Below are 16,580 nucleotides of genomic sequence, written 5' to 3'. Positions count from 1 at the left end.
CTACGGTTTGAACATCTGTGTGACAAACAACATTTTATCACTGTCTAAAGTGGTAAAATAACACTGCTTGAGCTATTCCGGTACTGAAGACACCAGTCACACCAAAACTGTCGCAAAGATTTTTTTAACTCCCCTAGAGCTCATTTTATGTGATACAGCCCCATGGTCTTGGTCGTAGTTTTGGTCTTACTGTTGTCTTGAGAGTTGAAGAGCTGGAGCAGCACTATTTTACCACATTAGACAGTGGCGTGTTATTGTCTGTCACTGAAATTTTAAAAAAATTGTTACTTTTGGCTGGAAATGTAGCATTTATTGACATATCTAAAGTACTTATGGAGCGCTGCAGAGCACAACTCTACAAAATATAGCAAAATAATGCAACAAAAAAAAGCAGGCACAACAGAAATTGACTATTAAAACAGAACACAACAGTACAGCACAAGATAGCAACACAATGCAATGATTTAGCACACAAACAAAACAACCGCCACATCACAACAAACAAGCTCAAATATTTTTTTCACTCATTACCAACTCTGCAAATCTGTTTTCATAGTACAGCAATAAAATGTTGTTTGCACCAAGGATTGCCTTTCTTGCACCAATGAGTGCCAAGCAAAAATTTCCTGTGAGCCGCACCTTTGTTATTTGGTTACTGTTTTTCAAGATGTGTGCAGGAAGCACTTTACATACAATGAAGATCCACTCAAAGAGGTTCATCTCATTACCTAGGCTTGCTGTAATGCAGATGTCATCCAATATACAGATGTTAATGTTTGGGGGTCTGTGAGTACTGCCTTTGTGGTGACAATTATATCCCGCATAGCAGCTGCTGTAGAATTTCTTAGCCATGTGCTGAAAATCCCCCATAGTTGAATGTCCAATGATGGAATACTTCCCATGCATTCCTGTCCTGATGAAGATATTTTTGGGGTTCAGGTGCAGATAGTCATTGGCGTTCCAGTGCTTCCGCGTGCAGGCCCCCTTGTCTTGGCACAGGACCTAACTGCACATCTTTTCTGCCAAGGTCACATTGATAATGCAGGGATTTAATACATGTTGTAGGTATCTGTCAAGCGTTCTGTACATTCTCTGTGATAGCAAAAAAAAATATTCATAAGTCATTTTGATGATACATCACAAATGGGTATTTTGTGTGAAATTATACCTTTGTGTATCAGTCACCTCATAAAGTGCCCTTCTGGATACCACACTGTAATTTCTACATGCACTTTAGGAATCTTGACTCTTCTGTCCTCTTACCTGGGTACCCTGACTTTGAACTTCCTCTCCCCCTCCTTGCTGAAAATTAACCTGCTATTCTGATAAATCCTGGAGGGGCTAGCCTAGGAGAAGAATCTATTTTACCTTCAATATGGGGTGCCCCATGGGAGCTGAACAAGAATGAGTGGGAAACGTCTATTAAAATGAAGCCGGAATCCCGCTGTGCCTTCACAGCGCTGGCAAAAAAACAGAAGGTGTCTTTAGTACGCATTTGTTCAGCACGTAAGTCGTTAAAAAAACTTGCTTTAGGGGTTGCATTGGTGGAATGGTGTTGGATTTAAAGTTCAACACCTTCCCTCCTGTGGTGTAGACTGGTGTTGGAATCGTAAAATAACCTATTCCAAATTCCAGCGCCCCCCTAAGGCAAGTCATTATAACGACTTGCATGCTGAACAAATGAGTACTAAAGAATAGGTTGCTATAAAGACGGCGCTGATTCCGGCTTGCGGAATACATCATACATTCGATTGAGTACCCACTCTATAGTTCACATCCAAATCTGCTAAATCACTGTTAAAAGAACCCAAAAAGTGTAATCTATGTACAGAAAGCAGTGGAACCAGCAGAATGAAGTAAGAAACAACTTTGAAGTGTAAGGTGTTGGGTAGTGCTAAAGGAGGTAATGACCTATGTCAGCTGAATTAGTGGCGTTTTGTCTTAGGGCTATCCAACAGCATCGGAGCAGGTCCAGTCACCAGTTCCATCTCCAAGGGCTGCAACCACACCACTGACACAAGCCCTGTCTGAACTACATTGTCGCTACACAATTGTAATGCAAGTGCACCATGTGCAACCCAAATGAAATCCAACTCACCAGAGCAGAGGTCTTTGGGGGGACATGCTGGAGGTATGCAGATTTACAAGTGATATTTTAGGTGCCGTGGGACCCCAAAAATAGAACTTTCACAGCATCCAATGCCTTCCTCATGATGCAACAGCATTTCCAAAGATTTTAATCATTTGTTTGTAGATAATGGATCCGCCTAAAGCTCTCAATCTGGCCTTTCAGTCTAAACAGTAGTCTAAGTTTTCAGAGAATACAAATATATCTACCTATACATTGCTCTTCCTGACACTTGAATATACTGGGGTTGTTAATTATTCTCGTTTTTGATTTGTTTTACTACCCAAGTGGGATTAAGGGGTGTCTGGGAAACATTGGGTACCATATTTAATTCTTAGCTGTAGCAAGAATTGCATGGTTTAGAGATATCTAAGCCTTGCAGTGGGAGTGACTTGGGAATGACTTAATAGTGGCGCTGCTTATGATGGTGCACCGTCTTTACGAATGCCCCGACTCCACTCCTGAGCACATATTACTGAATACATATTCTGTGTCCAATTATAAAATGGCAATTTCATCTAAATAGTTATAGCTGTAAGGTCTTACAAAAAAACACAAAATAAACTAAAACAGGTGATATGACGTACCACACTCTTTGCAAAATCGAGATCGCCCCACATCACAACACCAGAGATGCCCAAAGCCACACTTTCTCCAATAGTGTTTACAGGGTCACCCTGGAAATACAATGGTTCAGTGTAACAAGTGGAATACCATTGGTCAAAAACAAATGCTTGACATTAGTGACATGACAGCATGAAAATTATTTATATGGTATACATCAGAAGGCATTACAGCATGAACAATTATTATATGGTATAGACCAGAAGGCATATTTACCAAGAATTGAGATCTGCTAGGGGAACTTATCCCCAGACTGCATAATAATTACAGCTGCTACAATTAGGCATTTATTCTCTATCTAGGCTAGGATAAGCACTATGCAGAGCTAGTTTGTTGTATTATGACATCTATAGTATAGCTCTAGTATGCTCAAACTGATCTGTATAGTGCATATGGTATAGTCCAGATTCAACTCCAGTCTGTTCTAGTTTGATCCATACTATATTATAAGAGAGCTGCAACCTCCAGCCTTTCATAGCATGATATGTCCAGCTAGTGCAGAGAGTTCTGCCTAACCTCTAGCCTGTTGCTTTAATTTCTGTATGGCTTCTCTGTCAGATTTTCTTCTGCTGGTCTAATAAATATATAAATATGTTGACTGCAACCGACCAATGTGATATGATGTACATAATCTTTAAATATGTTCTGTCATTTAGCCTCTATTGTTATTTTTGTGGAGCTCTTTATTCATATAGATGTGCACAGTATGTCGATTACCTGGTGCACCTTGATACTGAAACCAATTGCATTAGAATGTATCCTTATTACAATAAATGCTTTATATACTCAGCTGTACAATACATACTTTTTTGAAGAACATTTTATAAATATTTTCAGTAGGGAGATTCTTTCCCCAGGAGGTAATTAATGAATAGTACACTGTTTATCTAAAACTAAACTACATTGAATTTTGCAAGTAAACATCCAAGAGAATCATTGATTTATTCTTTGTGGGTGGATGAAGGAGCTACAAGGAGGTGTTGGGGAAAGGAGATGTGTGGACAGTGCTAGAAACTTCAGGGATTGGGGAACACTGCACTCAAAGACTGACTTATGTTCATGGGTAAACAAATCCCTCCAGAGGAATCATCTGCAGTGAACACCAGAAACGCAAACAACCCCTACTATACTTTCAGCGGTTTAGTGGAAATTGAATGACCTACTCTCCCCCACTACCTTGCACCACCACACAGAAAGCTCTCAACCAGGAGACGACATTGACCATTCTGACATGGGTTTCATCAATGATTGCAACATCCATGCTCCCTGACTCCACTAAGCAATGTCACCTAATTGGAAAACCCACAACCTGCAAATGGAACTACTTGTCTTGGTGTGCCTAGGAAATGTCACGGTGTTCTGGTTCTGTAGGTACACCAGGAAAATTATTAACTGGCTTATTATGAGATTTTTCCAATGACATATTCTAACTTTATAACATAAGAGGGAGTGCAGCTAAAATGGAAGGCTTTTGGAGTGTAAGAATTGTCTTGTGAATGGTTGATTATATTAAAAGACCTTTCTTTAGAAATGTATACATATGGATCCAACAGAGGCACCGATTTGAGATCGGACTTTTGTAAATCAGGAACTCTAACTGTTGGTAGTGAGACCAAGTAGTGCAGCATGAGAATGTATTGTCTGAAAGTCAAAATCATACTAACTCCTATTTTTCATCTAGATTGCCGTTTTCTCCTTGAGGTGTCTTGCAGTGGTGGAAGGGTTGGTAAGCCATAGCTTGTAGAGTGCGACTGCTTGTTATTTGAGGACTGTATGATTAATGTTGCACCACCCATTTATGACCCATCTTATTTAACAAAATATCTGTGCACTGATGCTCATGTACAACTACCTGAGTAAAGGTAGCAGCACAAATCTGAATCAAGGATGAGCAGACAAGGGGGCGTGGCCTGGCAAGATGGCCGAGTAGATGTCTCTCACTGCTCTCTCATCAGCCAATTTTAATCCGGCATCATCCTGCTGAACCCATGCACTATTTGTTATACTGCACAGCAGATAATAGTGGTTGAATCATTACTGGCACCCACCTGCCCTCCCACAGATCACTACGGGCGATACGGAGGAAAAAAAAGATCCAGACCGGGACTGTTCACCATCTTGCGGGCTGAGCCAGGGAAACACAGCGTGGGGAATCCTGGATGCTGACGAGGTGAACTTTGAGGTCCGCGGCGAGAATTTTGGCGAAGGACCCCCAGACGGAAGCGGTTTCGATCCCTCCCCCGCAGGAAAGCAAGTCAGGGGAATTCCCGGCTGAGGGGTGAAACTGCTACGGACTGAGCGGGCTGCACACACCGCGGGGGAGTGATGGAGAACTCCCCCGGGGCCTTGGATGTCCGACTAGATGCCCCGGAGAGCTGTGTTGGAAGCAACCAATCCTGGACAGCAGGATGAGGGGCCGCAGAGGTGATTGCCCCTGGGAAGGCACGGCGTTGGCTCCGCCCGACTACCGGCACACAGAGAGGCAGTGCCGGGGGTTGAAGGTCCTTTACCGATCCTGTGGGATGACTAATGGCCTCTGGGGAGTGGAGCGTAGACTACCCCCACATGGGGTAAGGAGAAAGTGGGCCTTGTTGCCTCTGAGAGTGGGCTAAGTGAGGCTGCAAGGGAGGGCATATGCTTGTTAAATCTTTTGCCTGGAGGTGCTGGGGGAAGAGACGCTACCCAGAGGACCCATTGACCGGGACCCATAGAGCTCTGATGAGCCCGGGGCCCTAGTTTGGTGGACTGAGGCTTGCCCCCACCAGGACTATACGCTGTGAATAAACACTTTGAAGTAAACATCTACAGGGGGCCTATAGAGTGCTTACCAATCAATGGACATAATCAACCCTCTACCTGGACCCCACTGTGTGTGGGAGAAACCACGGGTGGGAGGGGGGTCTGTGTGGCAGTCCTCACAGAAGGGATCGCCAAAACCTTGCAGAGGACCCTGAGCTTTCGGATTCCACGACTGAACCTTTAGGCACAGACTACCTGAAGGAGAGGACACGCAGCGAATACCGACCACAACGCGGAGGCAGCCAACATGGTTAAAGATAAAGGGCCCGAGCACCCCAAGGCAATAACATTTCAAAATATACCCAACCTTTACCGTTGGCCCAGGGGGCATAGAAGAACACCATGATGGACCAATCAGGAGGTATGCAGGACCTGGAGAACCGACCCTCTCAATAGCAGACGTCCTGGAGGCCATACACACAACACGTAATGAAATGGTCCATAAAATAGATTTGGTCGCCATAGAGGTCAACCTCCTCCGCTGCGACCTCCGGAAGGTCACGGATAGAGTCACTACCAATGAGCAATGAGGTACAAGTCCCGAGAAAGAGGTCAGAATCTTGAGGGATACCGTAGGAGATCTACAGAAGAAAATAGCCCTTCTTGATGAGCCCGCAGAGGATTCCGAAGATTGATCCAGGCAGAACAACCTGAAGTTTATAGGGATTTCCGAGAAGGCGGAGGGCCTGTCGACCAAATTAATTCTGGAGGACTGGATCACAGCTACCATGGCACCCAAAAAAATCCACATTTTTCAGCGTGTAAAGGGCACACAGGGTGCTCGTACTGCCCCAAACCGGGCGCACCATCCAGGGCTATCATCGCAAGGCTCTTCAATTTTAGCGATCAGGACGCAATCCTGCAGATGGTGCGCCCCCGAGGCCTATGGGTGTTTGAGGGACATCCCATCTCCATATATCCTGACTACATGCAGTGGGTACAGAAGCAAAGGAAATCTTTTATGGTGGTTAAAAAATGTCTCATGGAGTCAAATCTTAAACATAGCCTTCTGTTATCTGCCAAACTCAGAGTCAAGAGCAATGGAAGAGAGCTGTTCTTTTTCTCAGCAGCGGAAGCTAGTGACTGGCTTGACTCTTGGGGACACCTGGCGAGGGGGATGACTCTTTCGGGGAACTCCTCCAGTGTGGACGGCCCTACCATCTGTCAAAGGACAATGTAACAAAAAATGCAAGAGCGACAGGCGACCGGCTTCGTAGCCCTGGAATGATCCGGTATGTGGAGACGGAACTCTGCGACTTTTGGGCAATGACCCCGGAGACAGGGGATTCCTCCAAAACGCCATCGCTGAATCCGGATCCCTGCGAAGAAGAGGACGCGTAGGCATTGATGCACTATTCACCGGCTCTAAAACATGGAAGAACTGAACTGGATATATAACTATGCATTGTAGGGATGTACTGAGCATCTCTATTTGATAAACTGATGAGGTTTCGGAATGACTATATGGTTATTGACACAGAATCTACATAAGTCTGATTTAGCACACTGTTAACTGGCAGGAGGCCTCACCCCTCTAGGGGTGGCCAACTTAATGGGGGGCTGGAGGGATGTCCTCGCAACCCGTTAAGAAGTCTAACACTAGCACTAAAGAAACTGTTGAAATGTTTTACATGCTTAACACAGAAAATATAGATACTATGGGAATCAAGCTAAGGATTTGATATACTACAGTTACATTGTTTACCTGTGTTTTTGGGAGGGGGAGGGACTGGCGCTGCAAAAACATGACTTCACCTTGTCTCTTTCATGACGGGGGTTGTTCTAATGCCCAAGGGGAGTGGGGTGTTTACTATTGTTGGGGTTTGGATAGGGTGTATTTTCCCAGCTTCCCAGGGGGTTTATGACTGTGCGGTCTTGCATGGGATGTACATAGTGGTATTGCAAGGCTGCACAAAAGGAATGGACTAGGAACATACCAGCAACCCCCTATGACAAAACTAATCACATGTAATGTTCATGGTATGGCCACATTTGAGAAGCGCAAGAGGGTCTTTGAATACTTAAAGCGCTATAAGATGGCTATAGCTTGCCTGCAGGAAACACATATATGGGACTACTCATCTGAAAAAATGCTGGAGGAGGCAGCTATATGCTACCTCATATTCATGGTTCACTAGAGGGGCCATCCTCTGGGTCGCTCCAGGCACCCCGTTCCAACACCACCATCACTTGGTGGACCCGGAGGGGAGATATGCCTGTGTGGCAGGCTAGACGGCAAGCAAGTATGTATCATTAACGCATATGCCCCCAATGAGGACAGCCTGTCCTTTTTCCCAGACATGATGAGGGTAGCAGCCCCATTTCTGAGAACATCTGTACTGACGGCAGGGGCTATCAACTGTGTCCTGGATGGGAACATGGACCGTGAGCCCCCAAGACCCCACACTAAGCCTAGGAATGACAGTGACGCTACGAGCCATTATAGACAGGATGCAGCTAGTGGATGTGTAGCGTCGACGGAATCAAGTAGTTCAACAGTTCTCTTGCTACTCACCGGCGTCCAGTACTTTTTGCTGATTAGATTACTGTTTTTCACCTGCAGACTTGGAGTGGTATAACGTACTTAACTAGATACTTATCTGATCACTCGCCCTTATTGTTAATTCTAGTTGGGGCGAAATCTCTCCCTGCAGTACCCCTGTGAAGGCTTAGGACGTAGGCACTAACGGACTTCCCCCTTTGCAGCAGTGCTACTTATGAACCTAACACACTACTTTGAGACGAACTGGGGGGACAGCCTCGTCACACACTCTCGAGTGGGAGGCTATGAATGTGGTCATGAGAGGTGATGTATCAAAACGTCGCATGGAGTAAACTCACAGTTGGAATCAGAAATAGCCGAGCTGGAGCTCAAGCTGGGGGACTTAGAGAAAGCCCTCCCGGGGCCCCCCCACAAGCTGGAGGAATGGTAGACAGCACGCGAGGTCCTATTGACAGCCGTGTAGAGATTAGAAAAACACGCCCACACCGCCTACAAAGACTACATGGGGAAGGGGATAGAACAGGAGTTCTACTGGCTCAGCTAATTCAATAAGAGATACAGGCTAACCCGATAGTACAACTTCAGGATCGAGATGGTCCCATGGTCTTTTTGCGAAATGCAATCATAGCCATCCTAGCTGAAGACTTTGAATGAATCTATACACAGTCACCCCGCACCACAAGAGAGTCTTCGAACATTCCTGGATTCAATATAGATCCCTCGATTGGATGCAGAAATGATGGAGGGGCTAAACGTCCCTATTTGTAGGGAGGAGGTTCTGCTCGCCATCCGACGATTAAACACTACTTAAAGCCCAGGGACCGATGGTCTACTGGCAGAATGTTATCAAAGGTATACGCTCCAGCTAGTTGACCATTCATTGGAGGTGTATAATGAGGCACTGGAATAAGGCATGCTTCCGCCTATCATGAAAGAAGCACTAATAACAATGATACGTAAAACGGATAAGGACCCTACTCTCCAGCTCCAATAGACCGATATCCCAATTAAACACGGATGTTAAAATCCTTAGTGAGATCATGGCAGCACGACTTGTCATTCACCCGGACCAGGCGGATTTCATTCCTAAACGCAGCACTACCCACAACCTATGGCATGCCCCATGCATAATGGATGATGATTATGCCATGGCACTGTTAGACATAGAACAGGCATTTGATTTGGTGGAATGGCACTATCTATGGCAGGTCTTGTAGAAGGTGGGAGTTGGTGAGGAATTTCTTAAATGGGCTAGATTATTATACATCACTCTCCTAGTGTTAATCAAGGTAGGGAATCTGGTATCCAAACAGTTTGAGCTACATATGGGCACACAACAAGGATGCCTGCTCTCCCCACTGTTGTTTGCGCTAGCTGTAGAGCTACTGGCAGCGGCGTTGCGTGACCGGCTGGGAGAGTGGGGGATCGAGCTAGGAGATTCTTCCCATGTGGTCTCTTTGTATGCCGATAATACCTTGGTCTATTTGCGCCGGCCAGTGGAATCGGTACCACTGTTGCTGGCAGAACTGCAGAGGTTTAGGCAGGTCTCGGGACTCTGATTCAACCCTGGTAAATCCAGGCTCATACCCATGGGGAGACTGGGCGGAAAAGCCCCTGTCTGAACGCACCAGGAAGGCACTGCCTTGGGGCGAGGAGGGAATGAGATATCTGGGTGTGAAATTAGCATATACTAGGGGGGGGTGGAATTTGCGTAGTCGCGCTACGCAAAGCTCCGCAAAATGGTAAAAAATCTCCGCGAGCACGCAGAGTTCCGTGAAGACGCGGAATTGCTTACTCCGCGATGCTTTTTCCCTGTTCACGAACGCTGTTTGCGTGCTCCGGGGGAAACATCTTGCGAACACGCATTTTGAAAGCGCGAAGAAGCAAAAAAATCCGCAAAGCCGCGGATCGCGGAATTTTGGGCAATTCCACATTCTCCGCAGAACGCGAAATTACCCAAATTCCGCGAGAAGGACGGAATGTACCACCCAGGCATTGCATATACAGCCTCCGCGTACCTCGACTTAAATATTGGCAGGGCCCCGTCAGGTTTTGGCGGGACCTACCATTATCCCTTATAATAATAATAATACCAGCATTAGTAAAGTGCACAGCTACCTCCAGAGAGGTGTCCCGGCGCTCTTGGCCATCGGGAAGATTATGCGAGCTATTGCCCAGAGTGACAAGGTGCTGGGCAAACCTGCCGCCGGTGATCGAAATGTGAGCCTTCATGTTAGAGTCAGCCACCCTGGCCGCTGCACCACAACTTTTCCTTATGGGTCGAATAGCAATAATTAAAAGAGTGGTTCTACCAAGGTGTCTCTATGCACTACAACACTCGTTTTATATTGTCCCTCGGAGCTACTTTCGCAAGCTGGACCAACTTCTTGTGGATCTCTAGTGGAGTAGTGGGTGTAGACGGGTAAGCTTACAGACATTGCGGCAGCCGTGGGGCTAGAGGGGGGCTGGAGATCCCATGCTTGGAATTATACTACATGGCGTCCCAACTCAAACACGCAGTGCATTGGTTGGACCCGGATAATAATTGGGAGGTCAATCTGTTGGCGGGCTTGGACACAGGGCACACATTGCCAGAATTATTGATGCTTGGGGGGGGGGGTGTCCCCACCTGTTTCTTGTATATTGTGCGGCATGTCGCTTGGATATGGGAGCGGACTGTTTGCAGGGTGGTTCAACACACCCAGTATGCTCCAGACATGCCCATATGGGTGTTGCGACCGTTTGCCTGCATTGTGGATTCCATGTCAGTATGCAGGTGGAAAGAGGTAGGGTGCCAAACAACAGGTGACTTGTACACAGAGGGGAGGTTCATAACGGGAGTTGAAGCCATTGATCTTTTTGACCTTGGGGCGGGGCAATTTTCACAATACAGGAATATTTCCAGTGTCACCTGGGAGATATGTCCAGAATTTCCTGAGGAACCCCCTAGTACCAACATACTAAAAGCAATAATGTATATTTCAGGGGGAAGATGACTGATATCCCATTTATACCGGGCCCTGAGGGAAGATCTTCCAAAGGGGACCCTACCAATACAACACAGGTGGGACGGGATATTGGAGGAGACGTTGTCAGACAGAGACTGGAAGAAAGTGCATGAGGAGCTACGTACAGTTAGTTGTAATGCTAGATTCAAACTCCTACAATATAATATAGTACACCAGGTGTATCTCACCCCATGCAGACTGCAGAGAATGTATCCAACCCGCAGTGATGAGTGCCCAAGATGTTGATCACAGGCAGCGGACTTCCTCCATATGATTTGGGGGTGCCCGACGCTTGCCCCTTACTGGGAGGCAGTGCTAACACACCTCCAAAAAGCTGCAGGATGGGTGATTCCTAGAGAGATTCGGTAGGTATTACTCGACCTTCTATCTACTCCCAAAAACAAAAGATTAAGCAGGTGTTTTCTTTCCCTGGGATTGGTGCTTGCCAAAAGATGAATTATAATAGTATGGCTCTGTCCCTGACTTCCACAGGTAGAAGAATGGATGAAGGACATGTGCGAATGGGCAACAGCGGAAATGTTTTAAATGTTATAAGATCTGAAGGGGGAGCAGGGCACGAGCACTCTAGAGCCTGCCTATGGGACAGGAGCTGAACCACACCGGGGAATTAAGATTGGGATGTGGAGTGATACCAACCTGACATTAAAGAATACTGCTTATTAACAATGCACAACCCTATTATAGCCAGTACTACAGCTGGGAAGGGAGGGAAGGGGAGGGGGATGTGGGGGTAAGGGAGGATATGCCCAAATTAGGATTGGCATAATGTTGTAAACCACAGAGATACTAGTAGGAATGCCCATGGCATTAATGGGGAGACTATAGGCGGGAACTCGGATCCCCCCTGTATGGACCTCATGATCTGTACAGACAATGTATTGCCAATGGTGCAGACGCTGGGACTGAACTCGATGAGAGGATGGATAATGTGGAATAAGGGAATATACCTATATCTTGGACTCGGCTGTAATACTGTCTTTTGTGAAATCCAAATGCCAATAAAGTTAGTTTAAAAAAAGAAATGATGAGCAGACAATTTTTGTGGTGGAGATTTCTCTTGAAAAGTCCAATGTGTTCTATGGCCAAATGAGGTCAATCTGAACGAAAATACTATCGACCACTGAACCTGTTTTAAGTAATCCTGGCAACCAAGGCAAATAACCTGTATCCTATAGAAATACAGTAATGTATCCTATATACAATATCTGTATGTTGATCATATCTATATAATGACTATCATGACAGTGTGACTTACCTGAGTGAGATAGGTCAGCGGGTCATCTGTAAACACAAGGCGCGAGTAGACATATATTGCCAGCGGAGCACTTTCACTGCGGACAGTGGAAACCCTTTTTGCTTCCTGAACTTGGTGCCTTGTATAAAGCGCTGCATTCAGTGACGATCTCCACACTGTTTCCAGGTAAATACTGGGATAAAGCGCTGTTTTCTTCGGCCAGAGCCACCCGAGTCCATCATTTCTTTTCTTTTCTATATCCAGGCAATGTCCGGTAAAATCCTTCTGTTTCTGTTTATAATCATAATTATAACATTCGGGGAAGAGGAAAAATCCCCATTGCTTGTCTGGCCTCAGACGTTTTGCCAACAAGAGTGTTTCTCTCATTATAAACTCAGATGCTGCCTCAAATTAAGTTCTGGCGATGGAGTGTGCTTCCTGTGGGGAGAGGGTGCGATTCTTTGACTGAACAAACTGCACAGACTGCTTTTTGTACACAGTTTTCGATGCTCAGTTTGACCCACGATGGCCTCCATTCTTCCCAGTCGATCACTGCAAGCCCAGCTTGTTTTTTGACTGGTATGTAAAAGCTAATGTCTTCTGCAGCCTTCCTCAAATGATGAGTGAACGGAATGAACTGAGGTATCCCGCCGTTAACAGCCTCACCTGTGACCTCATCAATGTAGGGGTAGTAGCCAAGTCTGTCGCTGTAGAACAAAGAGATCGCCTGATTGGTGGCAGTCTTTTGTGGACTTTCTACCACCTGGAAAAGCCTGAGATTCAGATGGGTCTTGCGACGCGTTTCACATTGTTCAGTTGGAGCGTTCCAAACCATAATGTATGGGGACTTCTCGATGAGAGGGGGTGCCCTCAATTTCGACGACGGACAAAACGACACCAGAACATTAACAACTTGATATAGCCAGCACCATCCTCTCATGGGAAGCATTGTGTAACACTAATGTATCGAGAATGTCCGCTTTGTAAGACGGAGATTTTACCTAGGAAAAAAACACCTATAGATGTATCATTTGTAGTGTGTCAAACGGTTTAGTTTTTGTATATTAAACAGTATGATTTAGTTAATATAATTATTTATTTAAATCACTGTTCCATTCTTCCCAGAGCGCCATTTTTACATGAAAGATAGAACACCTCATAGTCTAGATGGGCACAAATTGGGTGGATTCTTATACTGTAAGTCATTATGCGGCATGAAGCACCTTTTAAGTCACTGATTCAACATCTGTTGTAAAAGGGAGGCATCATCCAAACCGGTTTTGTTTTTGATTTCAATCCATACTGGTGGAATCCCTACTCTCCTTAACTTGAAGAACTATTCAAGAACACAGATGCATTAGACTTAAGACTAATTTGCAATGGCCCAACTTGAAAGTTGGCCATTCATTATTTATCTATTAAAGATTTTTCCAGTGTAGGTTCTCAGATTATCTCTCTGTGCAGATTACAGCCAATATTATAGCCCTTTGCTCAATCTTCAAAAATCCAAAGATCCCTACAAATCATAATGAAATCCACAGCGGAACTCGCCTCTTCTGTAAGTACCGCATCACTTCTACCACCCAAGGATCCAACATAACTGGGACCATCATACAAGTTTGAATGTTTGATGTCTATCACCAGCTTGGGACATTGAAAAGACCAATGTTCTAGCTCATGCAGTGCTGCAAACTGGTTTTCTGTGACAGTGCAATAAAACTAAATTAAATCAAGAAAAACGTGTCCTTAGTAAGATTATTCCTTTGAAGTGTTTATATTTTAGCCTACAAACTCCAAATGACATGCATAAAAGTGTAATGCGGGGTTTGTTTTGGACAGAATGCCATCACCATGCAGGTGAGATGATTTATGCACCATTTTATTCCTTTCGGCTTTCATGTAGTACTATGGATACATAAACACCAGATGGGTGATGTAGCCCCACTGTACAAGGCACTTCTTTCTGTGCGAAAAAAATCATTTTGGGACAGTGCACAGTAGGAGAGATCATACACTAATTGAGAAAGGAAAAGCAGAACTCATCCTCAACGCCTCCATTGACGCCGCTATATTCCTAGACACCTGGAACATGCCAGCATCATGCCTCTGCTCCAGAAGACATCTGCTGACGCAGCCATGCTTTCCAACTACACACCCATCTCCCTCCTACCGTACCCAGCAAAGCTCTTAGAGAAACAAATTAACTGATGCCTCACTGACCACCTAAGCAACCACCAGCTCTTTGACCCTTTACAGACCAGATTCAGGACCAACCACAGTTCAGAAACAGAACTCACTGCCACCACAGACAACAACCGTATGATCCTCGTCGAGGATACATGGCAGCCCTAATTATCCTGGACCTCTCTGCAGCATTTGACTGTTTCACACCCCATCCTAATTAGGTGCCTGCACGAGACTGGCATCCAAGGACCCGCTATCCACTGGATCAGCTCCTTCTTAATGGATAGAACACAAACTGTCATCCTGGCACCTTACTCATTGGAAACCCGCAGACTCATCTGTGGAGTGCCTCATGGATCATTTCTCAGCCCCACCTTCTTCAACGCATACATGATCCTTCTGGCCAGTGTCATCCGCGCACACATCAGCATATTCTTCTACGTTGAAATGTAGCTCATACTCTCCTTCTCAGACAAGGCCCCTAAGGAAAATAAGTTCACCGCCTGCATAACTGAAGTTGCTTTCTAGATGAAAGCCAACTGTCTCAAGACCAACACTGGCAAGACAGAAGTAGTGAACTTCAAAAAGAACACCTTACCATGGGACTTCAAATGGTGGCTGACCAAAATCGTCCCTCACCCACACCCAACAACCATGCTAGGAACCGCAGGATAATTAATCATTGACATCAGACTGGACATTACTGCACAAGTCGTCACCGTCACTATTTTGTTTGTTTTTTGGGTTTTTAGAGTTTTATATAGCGTGAACTTGACCCGAATCAGGTATCAGAGCACTTTACATAGCACCAGTTATGTTAGATGAGGACACACATGAATTTTTTTGTTAGGCACAGGGAGATTAAGTGATTTGCCCAGAATCACAGGATGTTCAGCGTCATTGCCGCAACGTGAACCCAGTTCCCCAGATTCGAGGTCTACCACCCTAGCTGTTAGGCCAACTTCTCTCCCTATCCAGTTTCCACATCCTGCAGATCTTCAAATGGCTCCCAATCAACACTAGAAAAACAGTCACACATGCCAAAGTCTCAGCAAGTTGGGCTACAGAAACACACTCTATGCCTGGATCACAAAGCAACTCACTAGAAGACTATAAACAATCTAGAACTCAACAGCCAGACTCATCCCAAGCATACACAGAACCAGATAAGGAGGACGGGCTGGTCTAACAAGGAGTCAGGAGTTCATATAACTCACTAGGTGTCTGGCAAGTTTTGTTGAGTGGCACTCATGTAGCAAAATTCATTGAGGATCGATTTGGCTCAAATTGGCCACTGGGAGGCTCGTGGAGTGGAAATTAGCAGTTAAACAAGAGGATCAAAGGGCACATAGCTCAGACAGTCTCTCCTCCTCTATGGATTCTGGCAAGAACAATGGCATTGACTGAGATTGGCTGGGAAGAGCAGGCACAGGACAGCAGCCTGCAATTTCCTAAATTCTTAGTAATCTAAGTGTCAGTAAACCTGAGAGGCTGAGTTATCAAGGACTAACGTGTCAGACAGCACTGCTGAATAGCTGCCAGCTATGAATGTGGTGGATGAGAAAATGAGACCTGCATGAGGCCCTCCTTTTGTGTGAGTGGCACCACCACACTTTCTGCTCAGAAATAGTATTTGCTCTTGCAGCACAGTTTCTCACTGTGCAAGATATGCATGTGTGCACCATTGATTACGCAAGCAATCAGAAGGTAATTTTCATGACTTATTAAAGTAAAGCGCTTAGCTGACTGTTGCCGAAAACCTATTCTGGACAATACCAATACTTGTAGCAAGCTTTGCATCGGTCCATGCTTACCATTGGTTTACTTTTTGTTAATCTCATTTGCATGCATCTTCTTTGATGAACTTCCTGCCTCTTCCTGTGTTTGCCTGCACTGCAGCATATGTGTTTTATTACCTTTTTATTGGATGCCTTGTAATATTACACAGCGTCGAATCAGGGAACATTTTGTTTTTCATTTTGCTTCTGGCACTCCGTGGACTGCATGTGTTTTCTTGATCTCTCCTCTTGTTTTGCTTCTGTCCCTCAGTTACTCACCTATGTGCTCGCCGTGCTGCTC

The 16,580-nt window shown here is 45.3% G+C and overlaps 1 pseudogene; it reads right to left on the bottom strand.

Moving 5' to 3' along the window:
* Window positions 1–507: 507 nt before the first annotated feature.
* LOC146856161 (hyaluronidase PH-20-like) lies at window positions 508–13,266 on the bottom strand (annotated as a pseudogene).
* Window positions 13,267–16,580: the final 3,314 nt, after the last annotated feature.

Source organism: Triturus cristatus, chromosome 4_1, assembly GCF_964204655.1.
Source record: "Triturus cristatus chromosome 4_1, aTriCri1.1, whole genome shotgun sequence".
Taxonomy (NCBI): Eukaryota; Metazoa; Chordata; class Amphibia; order Caudata; family Salamandridae; genus Triturus; species Triturus cristatus.
Note: the sequence above shows the minus strand (reverse complement) of the source record. Positions and strands in the feature narration are given on the sequence as shown.